This window comes from Centrocercus urophasianus, unplaced genomic scaffold (assembly GCF_019232065.1).
Source record: "Centrocercus urophasianus isolate 14NV4802_14NV808 unplaced genomic scaffold, USGS_Curo_1.0 seq_13, whole genome shotgun sequence".
In the NCBI taxonomy this organism is placed as follows: Eukaryota; Metazoa; Chordata; class Aves; order Galliformes; family Phasianidae; genus Centrocercus; species Centrocercus urophasianus.
This window is the reverse complement of record NW_024884475.1, coordinates 8,744,708-8,756,880: the sequence shown is the minus strand read 5'-3', so window position 1 is coordinate 8,756,880 and position 12,173 is coordinate 8,744,708. Positions and strand designations below refer to the sequence as shown.

The window sequence follows — 12,173 nt, the reverse complement described above, 5'->3', positions numbered from 1 at the left end:
ACATACAGCTGTGGGGGAAAGAGAAGATAAATCCATGTAGCTGTTTTTATGGAGGAAAAAATGAAGGGAAAGGGAAAGGAAAGTTGAAGGGAAAGGGAAAAAGGGAGGGGAAGGGGAAGAGAAAAGGAAAGGGAAAAGGGAAAGAGAAAGGGAAAGGGAAAGGGAAAGGGAAAGGAAAAGGGAAAGGGAAAGGGAAAGGGAAAGGGAAAGGGAAAGGGAAAGGAAAAGGGAAAGGGAAAGGAAAAGGAAAAGGAAAAGGAAAAGGAAAAGGAAAAGGAAATCAAGGAGTTAAAAAGAAAAAGAAAAAAATGTTTTAAAACTGTTACTTTACTGACTATCCTTTTTCCATTTTTAGTAATCATAATTTAGCTAAGCAAAGAATTATTGTTAGCAAAGAATGAAAGAAAATGCCTTTCTGTTCGGAAACATGAGTAACCTAACACGGTGATGATGCTGCAGAGTTCCTTCTAAGAGATCATATGTATTCATCACTTCATCACCAAGCCAAAACACAAGTGTCCATGGTGTCCATAGTGTTAAAAATTTCTTTGAACCATGCATGGCTCAGTAAAATATCAATGATTATATTATTCTAACATCTACAAAAAGCAAGACTATTTCTGCAAATCATATTATTCCTCCATTTACAGTCAAAGGAGTGTCACTCGAGGAATAGCTGTTTGTCACTGGAATCTGCTTTGCTGGGAATCTAAAATGTTCTTACTGGTAAGGTTTGATCTACAGAGAGGAAATAATGATACTAGAAGTGCTCTGGGCATAAAAGAAAGATATGGGACTCATCAGTGATCACAGTAAAAGTGCTTGGAAAGAGAAATTTCTCCCATGGGAAATTCTAACATTTGAAATGGTTTTCAGTCTGAACTTGAGAGAAAAAAAAAAGTTATTTTCAAAAAGATGAAAATTGAAACAGAGAGAGTGAATCATAACCAGCAAACCCAGTTTTTATTTTAATGTGAAACAACAATGCTGATGGAATGAAATGAGCTATAAAGAATAATTTCCACTTCCCGCTAGGCAAAGCTTTATGAAAAATGGACACTGTCTTATGAAGCTTTTCTGTTGCGGATACAGTCCTTTCTAATTTTTTACTAAATGACATTTTCCAGCAGCAAAAATTTTATATCCAATTTTGACCAAACCTGTTTTAGGGGATCACACTGAAGGTGTCAGCAATCTACCAGGAGCACATTGTATGTGACAGCCTGATCTAAGAATTACAACGAGGAGGTCTGTGGAGAGATGTCATAGCTTTCAACAGGTGAGCTGAAATAGGCAGAAAACTGGTTGAACTGTAAAGCCTTTTGCAGGGTGGAAGCAGCTGTCTCCAAAGATAATTGTATATGTGGACAATTTCTCTGAGTTGAAGCTGGGCTATTTAAGAGAAAGGCAGCTGGTATGTGAGTGAGGCATTAGCCATAATGGGAAGCGGCCACTGTAGTTTTCTCCCCTAGGAAGTGCAGAGTAGATTAGTGGCTTTTTCCCGACCTACCCCAGATGTGTAGACTGGAAGGGGATGGGGGAGAGAGAGGAAAGGGATGTGCCATAAACCTGATGTCTCTGCTGACTTCTATTTTCCAGTAGGTATGCGAGCATTACTTTGCCATCTTGCTTATGGAAGTGCTATGTAGGCCTTGTGAACCAAAATGAGGGGTGAGACTGAGAGCAATCAGTAGCCATCTGCCACCCTTTCTGTTTCTATCAGTTATGCATCCCAACTCAATCAAATGTTTCAGCAACCTGTTTTAAATACCAATCTTCTGTGCATTTTACATCTAATCCTCTGGCCCAACCCAGTCTCACTCAGTCCATGATTGTTCTGGAGAGATTTGCAGGGACTACTCTCAATAAAATGTTAAATGCAGCAAGCATGAGCTAATCTGCTGGCTTTATATTGGAAATAAAAGCTAATGAAGTCCAGCAGGAAGTAGCAGTTCAATTCAAAATGAAATATTTGTTGACACAAGTTAACTCCTCAAAGATAAAACGGAAAGGCCAGCAAGATTTTAGGGTTCGTTATTGTTTAGTAAACAAGCAAATATATAAGCAGGTTCAGAAACAAACAAGCCACTCTTCTGTCACATTTGGTGAACACATGCATCCAGTTCAGTTTAATATTTCTGATAAGGATGCTGATGATAATATGCAGTTTGCTATACTTTGCACATCTTACTAAACAGAGCTGTCTGTGATTATTTGGGAGAATCATAGATTCATTAAGGTTGGAAAAAAACTCTAACACCATCTAGTCCAAGTGTCAACCCATTCCTACCATGCCCACTGACCACATCCCTCAGTGCCACATCTCCATGTTTCTTGAACACTTGCAGGGATGGTGTCTCCACCACCTCCCTTAGCAGCCTGTTCCAATGCCTCAACCCTCTTTCAGAGAAGTAATTTTTCATAATATCCAACCTGAAATAGGTTATATTTCAATATAAGCTTAATAACTTTGGAGAAATTGTCTGAAATCAACAGTCAATTGTGACATGCATTCATTCAAGAAAATCAAATGATACATACAAAACAGAGAAAAAACTTCTTAGGCAGCATTCTAGTAGAGAGAGAACTGAAGGAGGTAACAATGGGTCACAAAGTGAATGCGAGTTAATGAGATTTTCTCAGTCTTTGAGAAATATCTACATAAACTCAGGAAGAGCAATCAGCAAGATGATTAATGCATCCATTTTTGAGCAATGTATCCAAAGATGTAGACTGAAAGGGAGAGAGTATCAAGAATGATAAGACGTTTACAAGAAAAAATATTTGAAGAAGAGTGGATATTTGTCATTTAAATATTTTTACAAATAAGAATTTGTACAATGTGCTTATCTGGGTAAATCACACTCATCTGACTTACCAAAGTATTGTGAATTACCAGCTTCCATTTGAGGTTACTGCATTATTTTTAATCTGAATAGTTAGCTTGGAGTCCTGACTTAATGTGAGGGAAAGGTAATTTTAGTGGAAGGCTACTACTTCACAAAAAAATTAATTGAAAGAAGTATTTTTTGAAACAGGGACATGAAGGAACAAGTATTTCCTCCCTAATTTAAGAGATAAAATAGTACCATACTTGGTCCCAGATTACAGAGAAAAAGGAATAGGAAAACTAATTGCCTTGTTTTGAGTGTAGGGCAAGAATTTCAGCAGTTTTGTTTGTAACTTCTTACTGCAAGCTTCATGGCAGAAAATTTTTCTTTGATGCTAATACAACACTGATAGGCAAGCACTCTGATGGCACTCAATAAATTATTCTGATTTGTATTGAGCCAGACATCAGCCAATGCAGAGATAAGAAGCTTAACCAAGTCAACACTCATCTGACTTGCATCTTTTTTTTTACATTTTAGGGGAAAAATGACATAACAAAATATATTCCATGGCTAAATGGACCTTATCTCACTGCCCTACAGCACTGTGTACAATTAACATTATTCTAGATGCCTGATAGTGAAATAGTCATCAGCAGTTCTAAAATTTGGGGCTATTTTTCTACATAATGAGAGCAGAACTAAAGCCATCATATATAGCATTTCCCCCAGTGAATGACTGAAAAAATCAATGATTTCGAACCCGTTTATAGCCAACTTCAAATCTATTTTTGATGTTGATCCATCTTCTCAGAACAATAGCCTCTAACTAAGGGCATGCAAAGTTTGTCTGTGGACTTCTGGCTCATGTGTAACCTAAAAATACTGCTAAATGTTTCCATTTCATATCCACATGTTAAATTGACAATTATCATAGTGTCCTCTACCACCAAACTTTGGCAGCTTTATCAGATTTTCCCAACCAACACCAAAGACAGTCAGGCTGAAGAAGTGCTTGCACGCGTTAAACTTGCAGCAGAGAGACCAGATGGAAGCACCTGAGTAATTTGGCACTGTTAAGATTGACCTACATTATGAAGGGTTGAGACCACTCTTTTTTAAATGAGACATATGAGATGACAACGTGAGAGTCAAGGCACTAACAGGCTTACATAACGTTTCACAGTTTGGAACATACTATAAGCAACTTCTTTTCAAAACCACAAAAAGGGTTTGATCTGTTATAAATTAGGAGCTGACAATTGTATTGACAGTATTTTCACAACAGATCTGCTTTGCAATTCTGTGCTGAGAACAAAGATGTAGCAGGAGAGAAATGAACTTGAATATAAACAGACTTCACGCATAAAACCCTCACAAAATTTTAATGAAGTGAAATTATTTTGTTTGCAATTTGTGCAGCACAGTTACCTTCTGCATTTCCTATAACAGGCCTCCACAGTAAAATTTCCATGTCTTTAACTCACACATCAGTATTAACTCATTTGTCTAGTGTTTAATGGCTCGTGATTGTCCTGTACATAATATTACACGATAAAGCTGGAATCTAATCCCAGATCTTTTACAAGTTAGGGCAAGTTCTTTCACCTCCTGGTCCCCTCATCTATAAAGTCGGATAGAAATGATACTTCAGAGAGGCACTGAGGTACCAACTCATCAAGTGTTCAATGTTTTGTACAGAGTTCTTGGAGAAGCACGGCTAGACAATATTCATAGCAGTGTGAAATATCAGATATATTAACACAGTGGAGCAGAGCAATCAAGAGGTAAAATTTTTTAAAAAAGAACTTGAAAAATTTCTCTTGCCTGTCAGTTCCAAAATTCCATTGCATTACAGCATAAGGTTTTGGGCCCTGATAGCTTGCTCAGGTATATACAAAACTTGATTTTTAAGAAGACATAATGAGTGTTAATGCACCAGATTCTGTCAGATTAGTGTAACTTATTTATTTATTATTTATTTATCATTTATGGAATTATTTGTAATGTCCCATGTTTCCTTCCACAGATCATTTTACCTTTTGGTCCACCATATGTCTAATGGCTATCTCTGTCACTAATACACTGAAGAGCAGAACTAAAAACTATTTCTTCTCCATTCAAAACTCATTTGCCAAATCCCATTACACCAATTACCAGCTTGTAATAATTTACTTTAATTAGGAGATTTTTGGAAAACACAAGAGAGAAAAGTCTTTATTTGGAGGGCTAGAAATTACACCAGTGTTAGATAGCACAACCTTTGCAGCAAATACAATTTTTCCTTTTGCTTTTACTATTCTAATATCTGGAATCAAAAGACTCCAGTATTGCCAAGCTTATACCTGAAAGAAACAATGCAAGTATGTCACCCTGAAGATAATGCCTCCTATTTATTTCTATGGAAACTACAACAGATACAAAGAGCACAATAACACTATTTGATAGAGAGAATTTTTGGCTACAAAATACTTCAGCTGCAAGGGAGATTAGATTAACTGGGAAAAGCTACAACAGGTCTCCGAAGCTGTTCCTCAGCCAAGAATCTCTCTGTCCTGGCTATAGCATATTTAGTAGACTCATGGTAAAAGTAAGTGTAGGAGAGTAATTGCAAAAAAATAGCGTATGCAATTAGATACTGGCTCCTAAACATTTATGATGTCACTGTGGTCAAACGTCAGGGCAGTTTCTTTGGATCTGGCTGAATGAGTAATCAAGTGAATATCCCAAATGTATATTTAATGATAATGCATACATTCACTTGTGAACATGCATGAATCTCAAGCAAATTTTGATATTCCTTGGCTAATTTGTTTCCTAACGTAATACAAGCAGTGTTGTACAATGTATTGTAATGCACTGATCATGAAAGGCACTGATCATGGACTTTGAACAAATTATACTGATGAATGCTTATTTTAGGCTGAAATTAAGCAAGTGAATTTTTCTGTTTGATTTACTCCTTTTGAAAGATGAAGTATTTACAGAAAATGACCAACAAGGAAAGATGTGAATAAATCTAAGTCCTTGAGTAGATTGCATCTAAACAAGAGTAAGTTCTTGATTCTCATCTGCAATTCCCCAAACAAAGCACTTTGAAATATTGAAATATTGTAATGGTTATAACAGTAAGGACAAGCAGAACTCATATCTGGCAATCTCCATGAAGGATATAACAATTGACTAATAAAATGGAAATTAATCCAAGGCTACGAGATTTTTTATTTCATATCAAAAAGGAAGTAGATGATTAAAAAGCACTTGAGATACTTTTGCATTAAAGAAATATTCACAATATTTCTGCATTTGAATTGTGCTGCTTAGCATTTTTCCTTCTGAAACAAGATAATCTTTTCTCCTTTTGGATGAAATCACGTCTTTTTCAGATTGTACTGGGAAAATTGGCAATGCTTATATAAGTGAGTTCCAGATAAAAAGTTATCTAATTTCCTATATCTTCCAAATTAAGACAAGAACCTTAATTTTCATTTTCAATATATAATTCATAGCTATAATATGCTTCATCTTTTCTTCAATTAGCATGAACTTTTACAAACTAGAAATTAATAACACTGTTATACTTACTGAAAATTAAGATGACATAGAAGTTGATTTATTAATTGCCATTTCAGCAGGAGGGCACAGAAGCTATAGTGTTAACAGATCAGTAGTCTCGTACTAAATGGACAAAATTTGGTTTGAAAGCACTGACTAGCTTAGGTGATGGTTTCCAAATGGAATAAGTCAGCAAGTATAGTTGCAAAGAGTAAAATAAAAAAATGATAGTGTGCTCACAGATTTAGATAAGAAGCATCAGCAGTATTTCCTATCACATCTATTTTGTGCCTGTTTGAGTCCACGATCAGTTTAGTTTTATTTCCCAGAATAAAGTACATAATTCAAATTAATGTTTTTAATAGCATATCTCAATGAGAAAAGCAAAAATGTTCAGGAATGTTTATTTTTACATAAACTGTGCTTTTATTACTATGCTATAGAATGACACATTGCCCTGATGGTCTACTGACCTACCAGAGTCTCTTCAATAATATTCACTGCCTGACATACATTGAATGAATTCTTCTTTCCAACAGTACATAGCAGAATTGGATTTGATAAGAATAAACCATTAAAAAATTATAAAGAAACCTCACTCAGCATTCTCATCTGTCTTGCTAGCTTTACTTTGACTTTTCCAAGCCTGTAAGCTTTTTGAAAGGGAACCTCAGTTTAGCTTAGGTCTGTAAAGTACTAAGAATAGAGCCAATGCTTTGGAGGAGTGTGAAAAAGAAAGGAAAAAAAAGGGATAAATAAATTTGGTTTTCCAGAAAAAGCCCCAGGTCATTTGGGATAAACAAGATCAGCAACTATCAACCCCAATACACTTGTGCTCTCAAAGCCATCAAATGGATGTCACTAGGTGAAACAGAAGGCATGATGGCTATTCCTATGAAATGACATGTTAATGCTTCTTTGCAGTTGGTCACGCTACAGGTGCAGAGAAGAAACTGTTCTCAGGAACTTGAGTAAGGTACACTATGTCCTTCCATTTACAAAACTGGAAAAATCATCAGTCATGCCTTGATAGACTGCTGTATTTCAGTGTGCTTAGACACAGTAACAGTCCTTAGAAAACCAACAGGCATCTGCCTAGTTAGAGAACTTGCTGAAAAGCTGTTTTTGAAGGGCAGCAACATGATGGAGGTCTGGCTGGTTAATCGCTTTCTGAAGCCAAGAGAAGTCAGGTGAAGTCTACAGCAAAATAAAGACATACATATGGTCTGTATCAGATGAAAGCCGCTGAGGTAAATTATGAATGTTTCAGCAGTTTTATTGCAGAACTCCTGTTGTCCAGACAGTTTTATGAATACTGTTCACTAATTTCATGTCAGGGAGATGAGGGTTCCTCATTGCAGCAGACTAGTACAATAATTCACATTTTCACCAAGTAAGGTTATATTTACCTCTTGCTTCTCCATAATTCGAGCAGCAATATTGTTTACACAGCAGCAAAGGAAGATTCACATTCATTTACCAGATGGTGTTTTCACCTTGCAAAAACCCAAAGTAAAATCAAAGGCTGAGGATCAGCCATCTTTACTGATGACTGTGCTTTGTTCACCGACACATACTGAACTGCGCAACATGTTATAGGCTTATAAAACCCAAATACCAGTCGGAGAAAAGTGATTAGAAAGAAATTAAATCTAGTCCTATACCTTTCCTTATCATAGAGGACATTAAGCCTGTTGTGAACAGAGACAACACAGTAGCTACATCCTGCAACAACGCAGCATTCAGCCCAACACAATTGATGGTAGAGGCACATAGAATGCTGCAGAAGCCAGCATGGCTTTCGGGGAAATTAGAGTACCTGCAAAGAAAAAATGATATGGCTTCAAGTAAAGCGAACTCATACTATGCAAACATCATAATCATTCTTCACAGTCACTATGAAAAATTTACATTGCTGTATCAGTCATGCACATGCTCTTCTGTATGTTCTTACTGGAAGCAATTTGAACACAAACTCCCTGAGGGTTTGAGGAATCAAAGTTCTTAATGCTTCAGTCTGGTCATCTGACACATGTGCTGGGCAAAAGATTTTTCGAGACTATTTTGTAAAACCAGTTAAATAAGATATAGGTCTGAAAACCATGTTAGGGGACAAGTCTCAGTAAATGTGCCTTATCATGAAGAAAAGACTAAGATAAGAGATTTTTCAACTATGTTTCTTTTACACTATGCTCTCTGCAGACAATTCAGGTTTCAAAATATTTAGTTAACAAATATTTTGTGTTCCTTTGTTACTCACTAATATCATTTAATCCAAAATAATAACTTCAGATGTAAAGAAGAATTGATTTTCATGGTGTCAAAAATAGCTTCCCTTAATACTCTACTTATTCCCATAGGACTTTTTTTTTTTTTTTTTTTAATACCAATATTCATTTTATAGTATCTTTATTTTTGTTTGCCTACCACATGGCACAAAATTCATACCAATGACACATACAAACCAGAAACATACGTACAGCCCACACTTGCAAACTTCAAAAGCTGTGAGATAAAAAGAACACAGGAAAAGGATCTCTGAATCCTTTAGTTTTACAACTTTTTCCTTAATTAGAAACAATGAAGGAAACTCGGTGTATTCCTATTATGAGAATATATGACATGAGACTGACAGTTGCTTCCTTTCTGTCCCATGGGCGAAGGCACTGGTGCACTTCCAAGCCTTTATAAAGATTATTTGACTTGAATAAGAATAAAGGATAAGCCACTGGTCAGTGCCTGGAAAGATTTGTAAATATAAGGAACAGTAAAATCATACAGGGAATTCCTGAAGAAAATCTAGCTCTCCAAAATGCAAACTTTGACTTCAGCCACGAGATACCAATTGTGACTGCCATAGAAAGCAGAATGCGGAATAAAAGGTTTAACAGCTGGAAAAAAAAAGGCAAAAATATCACTGAAAGATTGTAACAAATGGAAGGAAGAAAGCAGCATGATACTAAAAGTAGGGGAAAGTGGGTAGCTGAAGATGAGGAGAAGGCATTTGTTTCTAGTTGTCAATATTCATGTTTGCAAAGCTGAGCTAATGAAAGAGGAGTACCTACAACTGTGAGGCTGGAAAAATCCGAGAGCCCTGACACACACAGGATATTTGAAGGACAGTTAATTGCCATTTTCTTTAGTTTTTATGAGTAAGGCCTTGTTGGCAATTAAATTTACATCCCAATTAGGCAGAACAGAGCTCGCCTCTGCTGCCCGAGCACTCAGATGATGTACTGAATTTGCAATATTTCTCACACAGCCTTATAAAGCAAACCTGAGCTGAAATATTAGGCCCTGCTGCAAATATGCAAATCAGTAAATGAATCAGACAACAAGAATTGGCTCCTCCAGCCCCAGTGAATAACCAGAGTTTAGTACTCTGAATATTTGATATTTTCAAGTATTTGATTAATGCGCTGGTTCAAAATCTTCTCAGCAAAACACTGAAGAATCTTGAAAAATAACAAGATATTTGTATTACACTGAAGCAGAAAAATAGAGAATTTTAAAGAACAGAATTATTATTATTTATTTTTTTTTTTACTTTCCCTCACTTACAGCTTTTATCTATTAAGAGAAAACACCTACAGTAGCTCACAGAAAAGTTCCTGTAACTGCACAAAGTTTACTGTAGAATAAATATGCAAATATTTGTTCAATAGCCTAGTAAAAGTTCCATTAAATTATTCATTCTCTTAGAGTTGAGAAAGAAGACAGCTCCCCAGAAGACCATAACAGTGCAAGAGAACAGAGTTTTCTCCAACATCAAAACCGTTGAAGTAGATTCTGAGCTGGTAATGAGCATCTAAAGTAAGGTCTGTGTAAAATTTTACATCATTTCTCCACATGAGGTCAATACCCACAATCGCATTGGAATGCTATTTTAAAAAGGCTGTTCTTCCAGAGCTTGTACCACCTTTAAAATTATCCCGTATTCATGATTAAGAAGTGTAATTCACCACGCCACTTGACCCTCTTTACACATATCCAGGACAGTAATGCCAATCTCTATAACCAAGTGCACTACAATTATTGATAGTAGTTCAGTTTTAGTGTCTCCTCAAAACCCCCATGATATGCTGACCAAATTTTCTCAAAGCAATTTACCACCAAAGTACTGTTACATCAAAATTTTAAAAAGCAGTATATCAATTTAAATCAAAATGTGTTTTGAAAACAGTGGAGAAGGCTCTTTGACAGTGTTGAAATATCTTGTTTTGACACTTTCAGCATAAGAAACTAGGAGAAAGAGTTTGCTAAGCAGGAAGAGTGCTAAATGATTCTGTACAGTTTCAGAATCCTTATTTTGATCATTTCAAAGCTCTGTTTACAGCAGCTATTATTTACAACAGATTTCTGCAGTGGGGAAGTTAACTCACAGGAAATTAAAGCATTTTGATGTGGATGTTGAAAAACCATAATCTTAACCAGATGACACTAATCACCCACACATGCCTTCAAAAGATTTTGCAAGAAAACAGCAAATTGTTAGTTATGGTCCATCATTTTTGTATTCAGCTTTTTTGACAGAGTAGAATTAACTCCAACTTATATGCACTATCATCTTTAAGTTACAGGAATCTACACCCCTATAGTGGACTGCAGTGAATCATAGAATGGCCTGGGTTGAAACGGACCAGTGATCAACCAGTCTCAACCCCCTTGCTATGTGCAGGGTCACCAACTACCAGATCCAACAACTGCCCACAGCCACATCCAGTCTGGCCTTGGATGCCTTCAGGGATGGGGCATCCACAACCTCCTTGGACAACCTGTTCAAATGTGTCACCATCCTCTGCGTGAAAAACTTAGTAGTGACCAACATCTTGTTGGATTTAGGATGCCTGCTTGAGTTCAGCAAGACATTTCAAGTCAGTTGAAATTCTGCCAATGTAGTCCTTATGTCTAGCTTCTTCTGAAAGCACGGGGTTTTGTTTGTTGTTTGGCTGGAGTTTATTTTTATTTTTTATAGTGTTTTATATGTGTGTACATATATATTTCAAACAACAAGGAGAAAAAGAAAAGCCCTGAACTAAAAACCCAGGAAAGAAGGCATTTACATCAAGGCACAGAGCAGTTCTGTGCCTGGGTTTCTCATATACCCAAATACCAACCAATAGTTTGGAGTGGATTTTTAATTCATGATGTGTCAAGGAATAAATTACAGATTGAGACAATTGATAGCGTGTAAGTAGATAAAGTAGATAATGGAATAATGGATGAGAGAAGGAAAAACAATTCTCCTGTGTATACAGGTTAGATTGCTTTCTTTTAGTCATTTCAGTTTCTCTTGATTTGTTTCTATCTAAATTCTTCTTTATCCCTCCACCGATTCAGAACAGGCTGTACAATGTATGCCATGTGAGAAGTAAGACTTAAGGTCAGGCTTATGTTGTACATATAAATATGATCAAATAAATTACACTATCAGATTAAATTTTTAATTAGCTACAAGATCTACAGAGGAGCCATTTGCTCTTGGAGATACAACTGTTCAAATTGGAGTTCACAATAAACAATAGATATCAGGGCTATGGTTCAGAGTGGTGACAAGTTAGTCATGATTTGCAAACAGAAAAGACAGGACAACAAATAAAAATACTTTCTACTAAAATTAAGGTTTGAAAGAACTACTCAAATTTTCTGATACTGATATTATGTCTGTGCACCTGAAATATTTGTGAGTTGTCTTGAAGATGTCAGAAGAGTTGCATACAAGCATTTTCAAGAGACATAAAAGGAGCTGAGACAATTAAATGTGCTATAGAGAGGTTTATTAATAAA

General features: G+C 36.1%; 1 long non-coding RNA gene across 1 annotated transcript; it reads left to right on the top strand.

Annotated features, from left to right (window-relative positions):
• Window positions 1-1,182: 1,182 nt before the first annotated feature.
• Window positions 1,183-11,109, top strand: LOC122157043. The gene is made up of 3 exons (XR_006167760.1): window positions 1,183-1,279; window positions 10,089-10,204; window positions 10,961-11,109. It is a non-coding gene; the product is annotated as an uncharacterized LOC122157043 (long non-coding RNA).
• Window positions 11,110-12,173: the final 1,064 nt, after the last annotated feature.